This window comes from Natator depressus, chromosome 2 (genome assembly GCF_965152275.1).
Source record: "Natator depressus isolate rNatDep1 chromosome 2, rNatDep2.hap1, whole genome shotgun sequence".
In the NCBI taxonomy this organism is placed as follows: Eukaryota; Metazoa; Chordata; order Testudines; family Cheloniidae; genus Natator; species Natator depressus.
This window is the reverse complement of record NC_134235.1, coordinates 122,209,345-122,218,883: the sequence shown is the minus strand read 5'-3', so window position 1 is coordinate 122,218,883 and position 9,539 is coordinate 122,209,345.

The window sequence follows — 9,539 nt, the reverse complement described above, 5'->3', positions numbered from 1 at the left end:
TTCTCCTCTTCCCATTCTGATTAGCAAAGCTGCAACTGCAGCAATTTGGCCTTGCCAATGAGAGCCCTGACAATTATTCCTAGCTATATGGTGTTCTGCTTTTAATCAAAAGTGGCTAAATGCACCCCAAATGGCTGCAGTTTAGTTTGGTCAAATTCTGGGGTTACACAGCCACCCAACACTTTTTGTCCAAGGCAGTAAATATAATATTGGAGGACAGGAACACACTCAAAGGACATCATATCAGGGACAGTCAGACTCCTGATCTCTCAGAGAGGGGCAACTGTATAAAACAATGTTGGATGCTAATGAACAAAGACCAAGCTTAACTGACAAGGTATCAAAGACTATAAGCATACAGACTTGGAGAGAGAGATGGGTGGATCCCAGTAGGATGGAATGATGGTTGACACACTATGCTGCAACTCTAACATGCTATCCTTCTATGGGGGTAACTTCAGTGTTTTTTTTGGGGGGGGGGAGGGAGGCTGCCTAGACCAGTCTAGGGAGATTTAGACTTGGGTATGTTTTTGTATACTTTTGTTTGCTTATAGATTCATAGATACTAAGGTCAGAAGGGACCATTATGATCATCTAGTCCGACCTCCTGCACAATGCAGGCCACAGAATCTCACTCACCCATTCTTGCGAAAAACCTCACCCCTATGTCTGAGCTACTGAAGTCCTCAAATCATGGTTTAAAGACTTGTAGGAGCAGAGAATCCTCCAGCAAGTGCTTGTTTGTTTGTTTGTTTAATATTAGTTTTCCTTCTTTTCCTAAAGTTGTTTGAATATGATTATTGGACTACGATTGGACATTTCAAGCAGTCCATCATGGCACAAAAAGAAAATGAACCTTTGCCCTACAAGAGGTAATGAAGGAGGCAATCTGGAGCCAGCCCCATTGTGAATTCTCTGTCAGAAGGTAGGGGCATAAAAGATCCATCTCATTGGTGCACTCAGTCAGACTGCAGACTGAGCTAAGGATGTGAAACCCAAAACGACCACAGGAGAGAACTGAGTTTAAGAGATTGACAGCAAGGCATTATCTACTTATAATTGTTTGTCACACAGTAAGGGAGCAAGAAACAATGTAGAAATTTGTGAGAGCATTGGGTAAGTATCTAAAGTTTTGCATGTTAATAAATTATCACAACAGATGTCTATTGCAAATTTTATAAAATGTAAGAACATTCAGGTTTTTATAGTAAGGGACAATATTTTCTTAATTGATGCCAAAGGTTGCAGTGAAAATATTTATTTTCCTGTTTCAGTCATAGCTCAAGATGGGATTTGTAAACTGTCCAAATTTCTAGGGCATTTCAATCTGTTGATTTTTAGTTCAGTCTCATCTCTAGTCATAATATAATATTTAAATAAAGTAGAACAGTCATATTTTGTTCAGTCATTATCACTGAAAAATAACTGTTCACTCCCAGACATTTGCATTTCCCATTATTGTAGATTCGGACTGTCACGTTCCAGTCGATTCAGGGCGCAAATCCAGACCAGTGAGAGGTTGTTTCTCTGCCTGCCAGGTAACCCTGGGTGCCTCACAATGCTTTGCTGCAGTAGCTCCCAACCTGGGCTGCTCCCAACCAGTGTACCAGCATGCAGGTCACACCCTGAGTTCTGTGTTCTAGACAGCCCTGGTTCAGCAGCTCTGATTCCAGAAACCTGGATTCCAACAGCTCTGATTCCAGAACCCCACTCTGGCATCCACCAGCCTTGGTTACAACCAGCAGAGTAACCCTGACACACTCACCAGTTCCACTTTTCCCCAAAACTATGTATTCTGCAACATCCAGCCCCCTCTTGGACAGTTCAGAGAAATAATATGGTTTGTTTGTTCCTTTAAAGATACAAAACTACATTACAACTTATTAACTTAATAAGGGTAAATACACCTGTCAGGCTGTCTGGAGTGGCTCATGAGTGACAATACCAACTTTATAGCAGACTGTTAAGAAGCAGGGCACAAATTCCAGACCAGTTGTGAGTTCTATACTTAAATTTCATCATCTAACTAACAAGTTAAACTCCTCGGATGCTATACAGTTTTAACATGGTAACACAGACATCTCCTTGGGCATTCTGATCTATCTTGCCCCCCAGGCAAGCTTGACTCTATGATTGATGGTCACTTTACACAAAAGAGCACAAAATATTCAGGTCACTGCCATCCCAAAGGACCAGTTACTAACCCCATGTCTATTTGAACCTTCGATCTCACGCTGAAGACAATGCTTGTAGCCAATCCTATAGTAAACTAACTAAAGATTTATTAACTAGGAAAAAGAAATAAGAGAGTTAACAAGGTTAAAGTAGGTAAGCATACACACACAAATGAGTTACAGTTAGGTTTCAAAAGGTAATAGCAACTTCTATAGTAAGCAGACTCTATATCCTTTAGGCCTAACCCACGCTAAAAAGTTGGAAACTCCTTGCTTATGTTTACAAATCCTTGTCTCTCAGAGTTCAAGCAACAAAGGAATAATACGTTCTCCTTAACAGGCATTTTTATTGTCTTCCCCCAGCATTCAGGGTGTGATGGGATGAGGGTTTGGGAGTGCCCTCTTCAGGGCTGTGGTGGAAGCAGTCAACAAAGTCTTTGTTCCACAATGGCCTGTTTGAATTCAATAGTCCTTGCCTCTGCCCTTTGGTAGCGTGATGGGTCTGTTTATTGCTTATATGTAAACTGAGGTAAACACACATTCCTTTGTTTAGGATAGTCCTGTTTAACAACTCCCCCTGACGTACCTAGTTTGAACACATTTTAGTTATCATTCCAACATTTCTCCTGTGACAGGGTCAGGCCAGATGGCTACAGGAGAGTGATCCTATTGGGATCCGGGAAGTGGGCGGGCAAAGCCCAACCACTGCTAAAGGATCCCCCCCGCAGCCTAAGAGGGGGATCCACAGGACCTGGAAACAAAATAAATATGGGGGACAACTAATGAAATAACAGGGACAGGCGTGTGGTCAAAGGGAACTGGACGGGGACACCAAGCAGAGAACCCTGGTCAGCGCCTACTGATCCTCAAAAGCATCAAGGGAGTCAGTGGACGCCACCCAGGATACGTGAACGGATGTGAACAGACGGAGGATTGGAAATAGGCCCCACAGTCACAGGAGACTCCATTGGCCAACCTCCTCACTCTGGTTTTATAGATGGCCATTTTTGCCAGGGCCAGGAGGAGGTTGACCAGAAGGTCCCACGACTTTGTAGGGCTGTGGATAGGGAGTGCATAAATAAAAAGGTGAGGGGAAAAGTGTAGCCAAAAGCATAACAAAATATTGGTGAGGAGCTGGAATAGGGGCTGTAGCCTGGCGCACTCCAAATATATGTGTGCCAGGGTTTCCCTCACGCCGCAAAAGGGGCAGGTGTCTGGAATAGGGGTGAACCGCGCCAAGTACGCGCCCAAGCTCATGGTTCCATGAAGGAGCCACCAACAGATATCCCCGGTGGGCCTCGGGATCAAGGTGGAGTATCGGCTGGCCCACCGGGGCTCCTCACCCTCCAGAGGTGGAAGGAGGTCCCGCCATTTTGTATCGGGGAGGGACGTGAAGGTGAGGACATGAAGGGTGTGGAGCACGAGCGTGTATAGATGTTTCCTTGGCATGGTCTGGAAGCAGAGCAGCTGCAGCTGGCTCGCGGTGAAGGAGTCGGGGGGTCAGTTGGGTCCACTAGGCAGGGGCCCGATGAAAAGGTCCAGTGGGCCTGGAGTGGAGGGTGGGTGGGGTGTGCCCTCGTGCAGGACCTGGTCGACGTAAACCCGAGCAGTGGGTGGCAAAGCGGCCCTCACCTCCTGAACTACGTGCCGGGGAGTATGAGGTCTGGAGAGCCCCAGGCGCTGAGCGAGCATCAGGGGATCCAGCCAGTTTCCCCAGTCATAGTCCAGGAGGTCTCCGACTCTTGTGACTTCTGCCAGGACCAACCTCTGGCACAGCGAGGGGGACTCCACCGCCTGCACATGGAGTTGGAGGTTGTGTAGCAGGGGCTGCATGAGGAGATCTGCCCCCACAGTGGCCGCCACGGACCTCGTCTTTGAAAGAAGTTTCCAGGTCCAGAGGAGGTCCTGGTAGAAGACCGGCAGCCCGGAGAGGTCTCGCGGAAGACCTCTTGGATGGACATAAAGGAGCTGCCGGTCGTATCGGAGCCCTCGGAAGCAGCGCAGGAAGGCATGTGCCAGTATGCTCCACGCCGGACTACCTGCACCATAGAGGAGCCTCTGCAGGGCCTGGAGGCAGAAGACATGGACCTGAGTGTGTAGACACTTCAGGCCCTGCCCTCCCTCCTTCAGGGGTAGATGGAGAACCCCTGCAGAGACTCAGTGCAGTCCTGACCAGAAGAACTCCAGAATCGATGTCCGGAGGTTGGCCAGGAAACCTGGGGCAAGGACCAGGGTGTTGAGCTGGTACCAGAGCATGGTCAGGACTAGCTGATTAAGCACCAGCGCTCTCCCTCGAAGGGAGAGGCACTGGAGTAGTCCTGTCCATTTCCGGAGCCGCTCTGTCACCCTGCCCTCTAAATCGTGCCAGTTCTCCAGCAGAGATGAATGTGTGGCAGAAAGGTAAATGTCAAGATAGAGCAGCAGACCCGCCCTCCACCAGATGGCCTGAAGCAGGGGTGGGAGGGAGCTCACCCGCCAGCCATCCCCGACCACCAGGCCAGAGCTCTTGACCCAGTTGACCCAGACGGAGAAGGCTGACGAATAAATAGCGTGGCAAGCCTCCACCCACGCCAAGTCGCCCGTGTCCTGGGCCACGAGGAGCACGTCATTGGCATACGCCGACAGGACCAACCACAGCTCCGACTCCCGCAGCACCAACCCCGACAACCTCCTATGGAGGAGACAGAGGAAAGGCTCAATCGCCAGAGCATACAGCTGGCCCGAGAGCTGGCACCCCCGCTGTACTCCTCGTCCGAAGCTGACCGGTTCGGTCCGGGTCCAGTTGAGCCTGACCAGACACTCTGCGGAGGCGTACAGCACCCGGAGAAAATGCACAAACTGGGGTCCGAAGCCAAACGCTCGCAGAGTGCTCGGGAGATATCCATGGTCCACCCTGTCGAACGCCTTCTCCTGATCCAAGGACAGGAGGGTGAACGACAGACCATCCCTACACCTGAGTTCCAAGAGATCCCGGACCAGATACAGGTTGTCAAGGATGGTGCGGCCCGGGACAGTGTAGGTCTGGTCTGGGTGGACCACGTCCACCAGCATAGACCCTAGCCGCAGCGAGACGGCTTTTGCTACGACTTTGTAGTCCATGCTAAGGAGCGAGACGGGACGCCAATTTCGTAAATCGCGGAGGTCCCCCTTCTTTGGCAATAAGGTGAGCATGGCTCGCCTGCACGAAAGAGGGAGGACCCTGCTCTGCAAAGACTCGGCCCAGATGGTGACTAGGTCTGGGCTGAGGACGTCCCAGAACACGCGGTAGAACTCCACTGTCAGCTTGTCCATGCCCAAAGATTTATTGGTGGGCATGTGACGGAGGGCTTCCGAGAACTCGGCCAGAGTGAGAGGCAGCTCTAGCCGGTCTCGGTCGCCTGCGCTGACCATAGGGAGCTTGTCCCAGAGCACTCTGCAAGCGTTAGGATCGGTCGGATCTGGGGAGAAAAGGCTTGCGTAGAAGGCCCTGGTGCTCCCGCACATCTCCACCAAATATGTGAGGGGAGTGCCATCCTCTGCTAGAAGGCAGGTGACATGCTTCTTGGCCCCCCTCCTTTTCTCCAGGGTGTAGAAGAAGCAGGAGCCACGATCCAGCTCCCGAAGGAGATGGATGCAGGATCGAACAGAGGCACCCCGGGCCCGATGATCTTCGAGGGCCTGGAGCTCCTCCCGCTTCTCCTGGCATGCTCCGCAGAGGGGCGGATCCTCAGGGCTGGCAACCAGATGCCTCTCCAGCTCTAAGACCTCCCGTTCCAACTGCTCTATCACCGCATCCCTCTGTCAGCTGGAGCCTCGAGTGTAGTCACAGCAGAAGAGCCGGACACGCACCTTCCCCAGGTCCCACCACTGCCATGCTGAGGGAAAGGCACGCTGCTGCCCTCGCCAGGCCAGCCAGAACTCCTGGAAGGACGCCACGAAACCCACATCCTCCAACAAGCTGTTGTTGAAATGCCAATAGGCTGGCCCCAGCCTCTCCGCGCAGAGAGAGGCTGTCACGATGGCTAGATGATGATCAGAGAATGGGGCTGGGCAGATGCTGGAGGAGTGGGCCCGTGAAAGGTGGAAATGTGATAAATAGATGCGGTCCAACCAGGAGTGGTGCGACCGACGGGCTTCCACCCGGAAAAAGGTGAACGTTGAGATGTCGTCCAGGTGGTGGTTGTGCCAGACGTCCACCAGGGAGTGATGTTCAACAATCTCCCGGAGGATGTCCGCGGCAGCCGGGGACTGCTCAGTCCCTGAGCGGTCCTGCTCCTCGAGGGTGGTGTTAAAGTCCCCACCCAGCACCAAGCACTCGTGAGGATCCAAGGTGCTGAGGAAGGCGGACGCCTGCTGGTAGAAATGCAGCCGCTCTGGGCCCGATGTTGGGGCATAGATGTTAACAAGGTTGACCACGAGCACCTCCATATGGACCCGGAGGTGCAGCAGGCCCAGCACAGCCTCGGCGACCCCCCAGAACCTCGGGCCGTAGGTCAGGGGAGAACAGAGTCGCCACTCCAGCCGTACGAACTGTGAGATGACTAAAATAGACCCTGTCCCTCCAGTCCAGCCGCCAGCTGTCTTTGGTGGCTGGATCCGTATGGGTCTCCTGCAGGAAAACCACAGAGTACCCCCCTCCCGAAGGAAGGAGAGCACCTGGGACCTGCGGAGACCCATCCTACAGCCCCGGATGTTCAATGTTGCGATGATGATAAGTGCCATGAGGAGCGCTGGGGCGGATCCTCACCAGCAAGGTCACTTACGGCCCCCGTAAGGCCGCGCAACAAACTGTGACCTACCCCAAAGGTGAGAAAGGAGTCACGGAAGAGGTGGACCCGCTGGTAGGCCACGGTGCCCTGCTTCCCGGTCCTTTTACCCTTCCTCATGAGGGCCCTCGTGGCCTGGAGGATTTGATGAAAATCCCCCCATCGCTGGAGAGCGAGCTGCACCTTATTGCGGGAACCGCGGACATCTTCAAGGAACTCCTGCAGCTTTTCTCACAATGTATGGGGGGCTGGAGTCACTGGCCCCCAGCTATCCTCTGGAGGGGCCTCTGACACAGCCCCATGGGCCACTGAGATGGTCAGACAAAGGGCGGACCCCTGATGTGGCGCCCGATGGGCCGGCGCCACGCAGCCCACCTCAAACCCTGGCTCAATTGGGGGCGGCAGAGGGAAGGGAGCAGCCCCTGGTAGGTCGGAACAGAGAAACACAGAGGCTGCTCCCTGGGGGCTATCCTCTGGGAATGAGGAGGTGACAGCCCCAGGGGTGGCAATGGCATCATGGGAGGTGGAGGGGATACAGACGAGCTTGGCATCAGGGGCAGGGCAGGGATCAAAAGTAGGGGCAGGGCAGGGGTCAGGAGTAGGGGAGGAGGCAGGATCCTGGGCCCCAGTAGCCGGGCCACTGGGAGGCGGCCCCTCTCGGTCGGGCTCAGGGATCTTGGAAGGGGTGGGAAGGGGACCCCCAATGATGCTGGGCTCTGGCATGGATGGTCTGGAAGCCACGGCATCGGAAGTTGGACGGTCCGCAGTGGGGTCCCCGCCCGGGAAGGAGGTTGGTTGCCCCACACCTACGAGGGATACCCAATGGGACTCAGGTCCCGGTTGCGTGGCACCGGCTGTCGCCTCAGTAGGCTCAGCAGCATTCAGTGGGGTGCCACCTGTGGCTGGGCAGATGGAGGAGTGCTGGGGATCCTTGGAGTTGGGAGCAGAAGCAGTGGTTAGGGGAGGGAGCATGGGGAAAGGGGGTCCGGGGTGAGGTCGCTTAGGTCGAGGCCCGCTGGCAGAGGGTCGTCCTTCCCCCTGGGTGACCGGGGTCAGACCCAGGGCCTCGATCGCCTCATAAATGGGGGGAGATCACCTTCCGCCACCCCAAGGTTCTCCCCGCCGGCACCCGAAGTGACGGTCACCTCGGGGCTCACAGGGGCTTCAGATGGTAACAGAGCAGGAGGGGCTCCATCGGGGGGCCTTGGAGGGGAGGGACTCCCATGGAGGGGAGATACTACCCTCCGGTGCTGCCACGTCTTCCCCAGCCGGTGCTGGTGGATGGAACGCACCTGTGGGCAAGGCAGAAGGCTCAGCATTGGTGCCCCCCTTCCTGGTCTTCCGGGGGGGCCTCCGCATCAGGTGGAAAGAGTGGAGCTCGAGCCTTCCGCTTGCCCCACTTCCCCTGTACTAGGGCCCAGCCCTTCATGGCATCATCTGGGGGGTGGCTAGCAGAGGTCATGTCAGTGGGGAGGGGCGATAGCTCAGGGACTTGGGGAAGTAACGGTGGGGCGGTGCAATGGAGGAAAGATTCCCCCTGGGGCGGGCCCTCTCCCATGCCTGGCGTTATCCCCGCCGCACCCTGCTGCACGCCAGATTACAAGCAGTGGAGGCGGGGCTCTCCCGCTCATCTGGGCATAGTGGGGGAGGTGCCCCTTGGGCCCGAGCGGGAGCAGTGGTGGGCTGGGAAGGAGGGAGGGGTGGCTCCGGGTGCCGGGCAGCCAGGGGCGCCGACGATGATGGGGCTGGCACCCTGCCAGGTCTCGGGGGTCCCGGATGCCCCCACCACAAGAGCACAGTTCGAAAGTTACTCAGTCCATGATGGCCCCCTCCATGGTGGTCTGCAAAGTCTCTAGGTTCTCCCCCACTGGTAGATGGTCCTCTTCTTCTCCTCAGGGCTTCAGCATCTCCATGCAGCAAACTCCGCAGCAGTAGCTCCAGGAACTCCAGGTGGTGGTCCAGGCAGGCAGAAAGGACCCCTCACAGGTGGTGGTGGTGGTGTCCACAACAGCAATGGCTGGGGCTGGGGTCCTTCACTCCCCCCTTCTGGGGAGTGGGCCAGCAGCCCGCCCTCCCCCAAGGGGCTGTAATTGGAGCAGTAGCAGCACCCGAGGGTGGGGGGGGGTCCAGCAGCCGGCCAGCAATCAGGTAGCAGAGAAGGGGGGTGGTGTCTGGCCCAGCCAGGGGAGCAGCTGGAGCAGCAACAGCAGCAGCAGGGAGAGCCCAGGGCCTAACAGCAGCGCTAGCAGCAGAAGCAGCAACCCTCTCCCCCCATCCCTCCATTCCCCCAACTCCCTACTTAATACCAGAGGAGTTGAACTGGATTGTGGGTTCCACCAGAGGGGAAGGTCTCTGGTGTGTTCCCTGATCCACTAGGTGGATCAGCAGAGACTGCGGGGATTGCTCTTCTTTCTTTCCCCATGCTGGCCAGTGATGAGGCTAACTGAGTGAACGGCAGATTTGAGCCACGAATGTGGCCTAACTGAGGGCTGCCGTGAACCTCTGAGGCAAGAAAATCCGCCAATAAGCGCAGGACCCACCAAGGCAGAGGAGGAACTTTGTCACAGTTCATAACTCTTAATACCCACCACGTACATACATCACACAAGAATATTAATAG